Below are 10352 nucleotides of genomic sequence, written 5' to 3'. Positions count from 1 at the left end.
ACTACTGGTTCGAGATTTACGAGCTTCCCTGCACGCTGTGAGGCGCACGCCTGTAAATCGTCATCAGCATGCTATGTGCAGAGACGCAGCCTTTGAAACAGCCCTCTTTTCCTGCTTTTTTAACTGCAGCTGTACCTCGTTCGGCACCTGAAGTTGAAAAATCAGGAAATAAAGATCAGGTAAGAGCCTGGATGGGCAGGTGGGCAAAAACATCAGCAGACATAGAACTGGTTCTATGTCTGCTGCTCTTCAGAGCTACCGGTTCTACAGAGGTGGACAGAACCAGTAGAAACCCACCCCTGATGGATGAAGAACACATGCTCGAGGATGCTAGTACAATTCAATAAGCCGGCCTTTAAGTCTTTAAGATCATGCTTTGTTGATACCATTTGTTGATTACAGCTCCGAGATTAATATTTACATTGTGTTTGATGTAGGTAAATATATGCCTGTATGATATTTTCTTAGAGGATATATATATTTTAATGAACTTTACAAATGGATGTCATCAAGTTGGTTGTTCATTGCTTTGAAGAATTCGGCTTCCATGTGCTATATTGTAAGTGAATCTACATATATTCACATACTTGACCCAGATGAATATGTTTGCAAGTTTAAAATAAGAAGTGTTCCCTCAAAGATAAGCTGTTGCACATCATACTATCAGCGAAGCTGAAACTAAAAGGAAATGGAGATACCTGTTGTGAAGAAGTAGATATGTCTTACTAGAATTTTAAAAAATGCAGGAAGAGTTGTAAACTGGGGTAAGAAGTTTAGATTTTCCACTACTTTGATTGATTATAATACTATTGTTGGATTTTCTCTGCTTCTAGACACAATCAATCAATCATACATATTTGTATTCAGAATTCTACTGTGTTCAAGATCCTTGCTCCAAGGTAAGTTCAGTGTCTGACTGAAGTTTTAAGAACTTATGGAAAACAGTAAATGATAAAGGCCTGGAGACAAACAAGTTTGAGAATATTGACTTTAAAAGCTTTTCCAAGTGAGATGACTTAATAGAGGTTTTGTAACTAAATTATTCCACATGAAAAAAATACACATAAAGCAAAAAGCAGGGCAAAAAATTCACAAAAGACCCAAAAGATATTTGGAAAATCTCTTTAGAAATATATTAATTAAATCTGCAGTTTATTTTTTCTTTACATATATTAGTGTATGAAAGTATTCCTATGTGTTTATTTTTTCTATATGTAGTTAGAATTAAATATAATTTAAATGTTTGGATTTTAGTTTTGTTTATTTTTAATTTAGGCTTTCATTCTAGGAAAGGTGGAATAAAGGAGAAGAAGACAATTATCCTCTTTCTGTACGTTTACAAATCCTATTCAATTTCAGCTAGTAAGCATTCTCTAGGAAGAACCGACTTCCTAGTGACATTTTTAGTAGTAGTGAGTTAAATCAAACATTGTTGATTATGCTTCTGCAAATTTCCCTACATATTTTTAAAATCTTGTAGATTATTTAACTTAGTTAAATTATTAAGCAATCTAGAATTAAGAAATTTCTTAACAGTGAGAACAATTAAATAGTGGAATGGTTGCCTTCAAAAGTTGTGGGGGCTCCCTCACTGGAAGCTTTTAAGGAGAGACCAGATAGCCACTTATCTGGAATGATGTAGGCAGAGCTGTCAAACTCCCGACCCACTACTGGGCCATGGCCTGTTCGAAACTGGGCTGCAGGAAGTGATGAGCTGCATGATATATATGCATGAAACTCCACTTGTGTGAGCATAGAGCAACACACAGGGGTGAAACTCCACTTACGCGAGTAAAAGGTGCTTGCAAGCAAAATTCCACTTGTGTGAGTGGAGGCATTTGCATTTGTATGCAAAACTCCATTCATGCAAATGGAGCTTCACACGTGAGCACAAATGCCTTCTGCTCATGCACCTTCACTCATACAAGTGGAGCTTCATGCTCAAGGGCAAGTGCCTACCACCCACACGTATAGAGCTTTTTACATGAGTGCAAGCACATGCATGAAGCTCCATTTCAGCCAGAGAAGGATGCACCCACTACTCACACAAGTGGAGTTGTGTGCAGCTCCTTTTGCTCTTATTTTCATCCTTGGTGTTTGGGTTTTTGGTATTAGATGAGCTGGTAAAAATTGAGTTGATATCAAGTAAGAAATTGTTTATCAAGTAGTTAGTGTTCCACATTTTCATTTCAGCAAGGTTTATTTTTTATGGTAATAGTTGGAGGTGGTCTACTTCTTATATGAATTCTGAGATAGCAATAGCTGTATGTTACTTGGAATCAAATATACATAATTCATAAATTCTCCTTGGAATCAAAATGGCAATACCAGGAATTGTATAATTCCAACATGCTATTAAGTTAAACATTATGTTTTCCAAAAGCAAGGTAAGTAGATGTCACTAATATGCAGATTCATAATAATTTGACATCTATAACATAATATTAAATATAGTACATATATTTTACTTATCAAGTTCTATAAACAATAACTATACATAGCTTTCTGAAAATGAATCTGTGAAGCAGCTATATTTTAACAAGGTCTGCCAGGATATTTAAAAGAAATGGGTCTTTTAGAAAAGGAATGAGTCATGTATTACACATTATATTTTGTAAAACTGTTCTTTGTCAGGTGCACATATTTAATTTGTTGAAAGGGTTTTAATTTTGTCAGATGGAAAGAGTGATGATGGTGGGATGCTTTAATAATATTTTTTAAATGTTTCTCTCAAAAACTGAAAGTTTGATAAATAAAGTTGCAATCTAATAAGCAGTCTTTGGAACTAAAAACCCTTCCTTGGAACACAATCTTGTTATTCTGTTCTATAGCAGGGGTCGTCAACCTTTTGGACCTCAGGGACCACCAAACTCATAATTTTAAATCCCAGGGACCACTAAGATGAATTTTGACTGACAGTGGCTTGCTGACATTGGTGGGAGAGAGAGATCTGATCTAACCCACCCCCTTCTCTCTCTCTCACACACACACACACACAAACACAGAAGCAGGGGTGGGATTCAAATTTCTTAGCAACTGGTTCTGTGGGCATGGCCTAATATGTGGGTGTGGCTTGGTGGTCATGTGACTGGCTGGGCATGACTTGTATGTAAATATTGTAAATATTTATATAAATATTGATATTTTTATAAAAAAAGAGAAACTTCTATACAAAATCAAGCAAAGCAGGCAGGCAGATTGATTTGCTCACAGAATCACAGATTCATTCAGAGTTCTGTGAGATCGGTTACCTGAAACTGTCACATAAAATTTGCTTGCAAGCAAACCCATAAAATTTGCTAGCAAAAAACCTCACAAAATTAACTCACAACACACCATGTATGTAAATTTTTTATTAAAAAAGAGCAACTTTTACCCAAAATCAGGCAGAACAGGCAGGCAGATTGAGTTGCTCACAAAATTACAGATTCATTCAGAGATTTATCTTTCTGCCATCGGCTAGCTGAGTCTGTCACATAAAATTTGCTTGCAAGCAAACTCACAAAATTAACCCACAACACACCATGTATGTAAATATTGATTTTTTTTTATAAAAAAGAGCAACTTTTACCCAAAATCAGGGAAAGCAGGCAGGCAGATTGAGTTGCTCACAGAATCACAGATTCACTTAGAGATCTGTGTTTCTGCCATCGGCTAGCTGAATCTGCACTGCTTAAAAGCAGAGCTGATGATATAAAGATTAGCTAGAAAGCAAGAAATCCAATGATTTCCTGCTTTCTAGCTAATCTAAATCTCCTGGCACAGCAGAACAGCTGATGGTTGGAAAAAGGAAAAATAGCAACTTAACAGGCAAGTTTGCCAGGTAAGGAGTGAGTGAGCAGGGAGGGAGAACCATGTGGGCTGCACAGCTTGCATTAATTGCTTTGGGGGTGCTCTGGGGGTGACATTTCTCTGCGGACCACCAAAATTTTCTTGTGGACCACCAGTTGCCGACCGCTGTTCTATAGTATTATGATAATTTATTATTTTGAAGATGGAAAGTGGGAAAGATGAATAGTTTCATTCATATAAATAGATACAATATTTATAATATCCTTTGTAAATATAGGCAGCACCAGAAAGTCACTGTTTTTTCTTGGGACAAAATGTAATGTTCTGGATGCCTGGATAAACCACTTTCAGACCTTACATTGTACTACAATGGTTAACTGTAACTAAGGCGATTAAACTACAAAGAGAGAGATTTTGGTGTAAAATAGCAGGTATGAATTTTTAATCCTTGATGCAACAATATCCCACCCTTTTGTATTTTTCCTATTCACCTTTGGGACTGCTACTAGCAGGAAAAAAAGTCCCTTTTCTCCTCTGTACTAACACCAGTGTTGGATGATGTATTGGTTGTAGAGGTAGAGAAATAAGATATAGAGAATAAAGAATTCATTAAGTGAAGGTCCTATTTTAACATAGATTTTGCAAATTCTGAAAACTGGACACAAAGATCTGAAGAAACTGAGACAACAATGGTAAAGGAAAATAAGTAACAGAAATAGATGTGCGTGATGTGTGTGTGTGTGTGTGTGTGTGTGTGTGTGATGTGTGTGTGTGTGTATGTGTGTGTGTGCGTGTGTGTAGGTCTAGGTGTGTTCGGATCTTTTCCCTGCTTGCACTGGCACGAAGCCGAAAGCACCAGCCTGAGGATGGTAAGTGGCACCTCGCCGAAACATCGCCAAGATACTGTTAATCTTACACGGGAAAAGACCTGAACACACCTAGACCTACATACCTGTACCCGTGAAAATCTACATACATATATATATAATATATATATATAAAACACACACACACAGATACACACTAATACACACTAAACTTGAAGGATGTGTGGAGAGAACTATATCCAACCAAAAAACAATATACTTTCTTTTCCAATCTCCATCATTCTTGGTCTAGAATAGATCAGATTTGGATGAACCCAGGCTTAATGGGAAACATTGAAAATATAGAGATTTTGCCAAATATATGGACTGATCATAACCCTATTCAAATTAAGTGGAAAGGAAAGAGAACGATTGGAAGAGGGACATTTAATAATAGTATATTAAAAGATAACAAATATATTGAAATATTGAGAAAAGAATTGAAAATATTTTTGAAATAAACAAGAGAGAGCATACGTCTCTTCAAAATCTTTCGGATACAACAAAAGCCTATGTGAGAGGTCTAACTATTGGCTATAGTATTAAAAAAAATAAAGAAAAACAACAACAACAAAATGTGTGGAGAGAGAAACTTAAAGATTTAAAATTAAGTAGACAAGCTGATCCGGATAATCAAAATATTAGTAAAGAAATAGATTTGGTAAAACATAAGATAAATTTAAGTATGCAGGAAGACCTGGCTTGAAAAGTTAAACTAACAAAACAAAACTAGTTTGAAAATGCAAACAAGCCAGGGAGATGGTTAGCCCATAAAATAAAAAAAGAAGGAAAAAGAACGATTGTAGGTCTCCAAGACCAAAAAGGGAAAGTATTTCCCCAAAAAGGGAAAGGCTAAGGAAAAAAAAGAAATTGCCAAGGACCTTTTTACAAGTCTATACAATCAAGAAGAAGTACCAGAACAACTTATTAACCAATATTTGAAGGAAAAAAATTTACAGGAAATTACGGATGAAGAGAAATGTATTTTAAATAATAAAATATCCACAGAAGAAATTAGAAAGGCAATTGGAGCCCAAAAATCAAATAAAACCCTGGGCCCAGATGGAATTCCGTCTGAATTCTATAAAGAGTTCCAAGAGTCATTGGAGGAGTTAATGATAGATCTATATAATGAAGCCTTGGATAATGCTAATATACCAAAATCATGGACCGAAGCATATATAACCCTAATTCACAAAGAGCAGTCAGATCCACAAAAAAATCCAAAATTATAGGCCAATATCACTTTTAAACGTAGATTATAAGATTTTGGCCACAATATTGGCGGAAAGATTAAAGAAAATAATAAGTAGGATTATCCATACTGACCAGAATGGGTTTCTGCCATATAGACAAATGAAGACAAATACAAGAATAATTATGGATGTTTTAGAATTCTATGAAATACACTCAACTAAAACAATGGCGCTGATGTTTTTAGACGCTCAGAAGGCGTTTGACAATTTAAATTGGAATTTTCTAATTAAACAATTGACAGGCATGAAATTTGGTGAATTTTTTTTTAGGATTCATTAAAACAATATATAACACCCAAACCGCAAAAATATTAATAAATGGGGAAAATACAGATAATATAAGGATAAACAAAGGTGTAAGACAAGGATGTTCCTTGGCTCCCCTACTTTATATACTAGCAGAAGAGACACTGTTGGTACAAATTCGACAAAACCAAGAGATCAGGGGATTAGAAGTTAAAAAAGAAGAGTACAAACTTCAAGCATTCGCAGACGATATGGCCTTTATAGTGGAAGATCCCCTGGAAACGACACCTATTCTGATGAAAGAAATAGAACAATATGGAAAGGTGGCAGGGGTAAAAATTAATAAAGAAAAAACAAAAATGATAACAAAAAACTGTACAAATAAACAAAAGAAAAAACTAATAAAAATTAGGTATACAGGTGGTAAATAAAGTAAAATATTTGGGGATATGGCTGACAGCTAGGTGCTCACCAATCAAAAAAGATAATTACAATAAATTAACAATCCAAATATTTAAAGATTTAGATAATTGGGCTAAACTAAAAATATCTCTATTAGGCTGTATTGCAATAGTAAAAATGAATATTCTGCCAAAATTGTTGTTCCTATTTCAGACTGTGCCAATCAAGTTGGAAAAAAGCTTTTTTGAAGAATTAAATAAACATATATCCAAATTTATATGGCAAGGGAAAAAACCCAGAATAAAATATAAACTATTACAAGACGATAGAAAGAAAGGAGGCTTTGGTCTTCCGGACTTCGAAATATATTACCAGGCTGCGATAGCAACTTGGCTTAAAGACTGGGTCAATCTGAAAAACAAAAGGATTTTAACACTAGAAGGCTTTGATCTCCAACTCGGATGGCACACATTTATATGGGATGGAAAGAGTAAACACCATTTTCAAAGGCATTATACAAGGAATGTGCTACTAAATATTTGGGAAAAGATTTTAAAAAGTACATTACTGCAAGGTTATCTATAATGAAGGCAGTTACACATCCAAATCTTTTAGATTTTGATAATATTGTAAGATATAAAGATTTATTACATCAAAATGGAGAGCTAAAGGCTAGGAATCAAATACAAATTTTAGGAAAAGAGATATCATGCGCAGATACAATCGCATTACAAAAAAGATAAAGAACAATTTGGTTTTAACATGACCTATCAAGAATTAGATAAAGAATTAGATAAAATTTGGCAAGGAGAAGAAAGGAAGATGATTAGTAAAATATATAAATATCTATTGGATTATAAACTAAAAGAAGAAACAGTCAAGGAGTATATGATAATTTGGGCAAAAAATGTATTGAATTAGACAAGTGGGAACATATTTAGAAAACAAACTACAAATTAACTATGTCAGCCTCGTATAAAGAGAACCTCTATAAAATGATGTATCATTGGCACCTGCCACCTGCGAGACTGGCTAAGATGTTCCCAAACCTCCCCCCAAACTGCTGGAAATGTAACTGAGTCCAGGGAACATATGTCCATATGTGGTGGACCTGTCCATTTGCGCAAAAGTTCTGGAAAAATATCAAAAATTGGATTTTAAATATAACTAAGCAAGAAGTAAAACTTGAACCCAAAACTTTCTTGCTGGGTATGATAGATTCAAAAATGGAAAAAAAATACCAATATTTATTTTTACACATTATAACGGCAGCTAGAATAAGCTATTCACAAAATTGGAAATTGTCTACCGTCCCTTCAGAGGAGATGGTCATGAAAAAAATCCACAAGTATGCAGACATGGATAGCCTAACTAAACTATTAAAAAATAACCAAGATAGTGATTACTATAAAACATGGAATTCCTGGTATGAATGGTTAAAGAAAAGGCATTATTTGACAACTGGATAAGTTATAAAGTTATTGAAGATGTGCGTTTAATCATAAAATATTTTGTGAAACTAAAACATTGAAAGAATGAAGAAGGTATTGTAACAAGGCAGATCACATCATTGGTAAAAAATGTTAAAAAATGTGTAACTATTGCTCAACTTTCGCTGCAAAGTGTATATATATATATATATCTGTTTATATGCTTGTTTTTTTAATGTTCTAAATGTATGATTCTTAAATAAACTTTCTTTTAAAAATTAAAAAATAAAAGTAATATATATATAATATATATATATATATAAAACACACACAGAGAGATGCACACTAATATTGCAATAAAATACAACCCCTCAGGAATCCCTCAGCACTAACTGAAGAAACAGCATATGGAAGGTGTATTCTTTCCCTCTTTTTTCGTTTTACCACATATTACACCCTTCATAATAGCATCATCTTAGATATTGGAGGTGCTTCTCTATGTCAGTGCAAATTCCTACTAAAAGCCTGAAGTTATAACATAGTAGAGAATATTATTGTGCAAGTTAGTGAAGACAGTCAGGAAAAATAAGATATTGGGTACTAGAATGTTATAGACCTTAACTGGAACAAGGGGCACAATGGCCCAGTAACTAAAGACACTGAACTTGTCAGCTGCAAGAATCAAGTCTTTGGATTGCATGATGGGGTTTGCTCCTTTGACTTGCTCCAGCTCCTGCCCACCCAGCAATTTGAAAGCATGAAAAAGCAAGTAGATAAATGGGTACCACTTTGATGGGAAAGTAACAGTGTTCCATGCACCTTAGCATATAATCATCCTGGCTACATGACTGCAGAAAATTTGGATAACACTGGCTCCCTCAACTAAAAATCAGAAGATGAACACCATCCCCTAGAGTTGGACATGACTGGACAGGGAAACCTTTCCCTTTAACTGGAAGAAGGCAAATCATCAGAGGTGCTAAAGTAACAAAAAGTAAAGATTAAGGAAAGGAATAAAGTGACTGTACATAGACAGCTAGGAAATAAGGAGATCTAACTTTGGGAAATTCTGGCAAGAGAAGGGAAGAGTAGGGAAGCTGAAATGGAACCAAACCGTGGATATGTAAAAATATGTGATTCAACAGACACATGCACAAAGGAGGAGAAAAGAGAGTCTGCAGGAAATTTAGCCTATGGTTTGGAGAAGGAAAAGGGAAAAAACCTGAGGACTCAAATGAAACAAGAGCCAAAACATTCAATTCAGGGAGAGGGCAAACCTACTTATGAGTAAATGAAAAGTAAACATGAGGATTTTCTCACTGCAGCCCTTTGTCCAACTGGGACGCCCCTTTCTGCAGCTAACAAGGAGAAGGGCAGCTTGAGGGACACATTGGAGTCAGAAACATTGATGGGAAACTCAGCCATTGGGGAGAGAGGCTAGCAGTCTCACTGAGGCAACTGAAAGGGGAAAATTGAGACCTGAAACAGTGAAACATATAGGACTCAGATAACATAAGCCCAATCCAGGAGGAGAGATCAAGCAGCAAGAAGAGAATGAGAAAAACTGCTAAATTACATTTTGAGAGCTACTTCTGTGGGCATTGTACAAGGAAGCACAAAAGGTTGGTATAAATATTGACTGTATTTTAAAATGTACTGCATCTGTTGAGTACAAACTGATAGCTCTGAAGAAGCCTCTCTGCAAGACACAAAGAGATTAATCCCACTGAATTCAATAGCTAATTGTTGTTAAAGATTATTCTTATCCCTGTGTGACACTGTCTTTCTGATTGTTGCTCTTCTAATGAAAATAGTAAAGTTGTTCTCAGCTGTCTAAGAGGGGTGTTTTTAATTGGATGTTCCAGTAGTCAGGTGGGTGTCTGATCCTTAGACTCTGGAAGTAGAATTCTTTAAAGCAGATTGTATAAAATCTGGAAATTTTCTACTTGGGAGGTTCTGAAAAAGTCAGTTCTATGATCTGAGAAGAGTTTCTAGTTAAAACAGGAGCTTTATGGTTTATCAATAAGTTTCACATTACCAATCCTCATCTAGAATATTGCAGGTGGCAGGCAAAGCAACCAATACCAGCATTGTTTATGAATGACAGTGAAATCAGAAAGAAGAGCAGGTAAGCAGCAGCAAGAAAATCCCCCTGCCTATACCAAACAGGACCACCTTATAATGAAAAAGAAGACCCCTCCCCCCAAAAAAAGGAAAGGAAAGGAAAGAAGTGGCATAGTGGGAAAAATAAAATAAATATGCAAAAGTATCCTAAATACTAACACAGATAGCAATGTTCTTCCTTTATTACTTCCATTGTTTCTTAAGGTTGCTAACTGTAATTCCAGTATCCCTCACAA

At 35.3% G+C, this 10352-nt stretch overlaps 1 long non-coding RNA gene across 1 annotated transcript in view; it reads left to right on the top strand.

The window, feature by feature from the left end:
• Window positions 1-831: 831 nt before the first annotated feature.
• LOC148130183 (uncharacterized) overlaps window positions 832-10352 on the top strand; it is a 58023-nt gene continuing 48502 nt past the window's right edge. The window contains exon 1 of the long non-coding RNA XR_015750215.1: window positions 832-899. This is a non-coding gene — a long non-coding RNA (uncharacterized LOC148130183). The remainder of the gene's footprint in view (window positions 900-10352) is intronic.

Source organism: Notechis scutatus, chromosome 6 (assembly GCF_049901735.1).
Source record: "Notechis scutatus isolate UNSWTSFEM ecotype Mainland chromosome 6, rNotScu1.2, whole genome shotgun sequence".
Classification (NCBI taxonomy): Eukaryota; Metazoa; Chordata; class Lepidosauria; order Squamata; family Elapidae; genus Notechis; species Notechis scutatus.
This window is presented reverse-complemented; position numbering and strand designations above follow the sequence as displayed.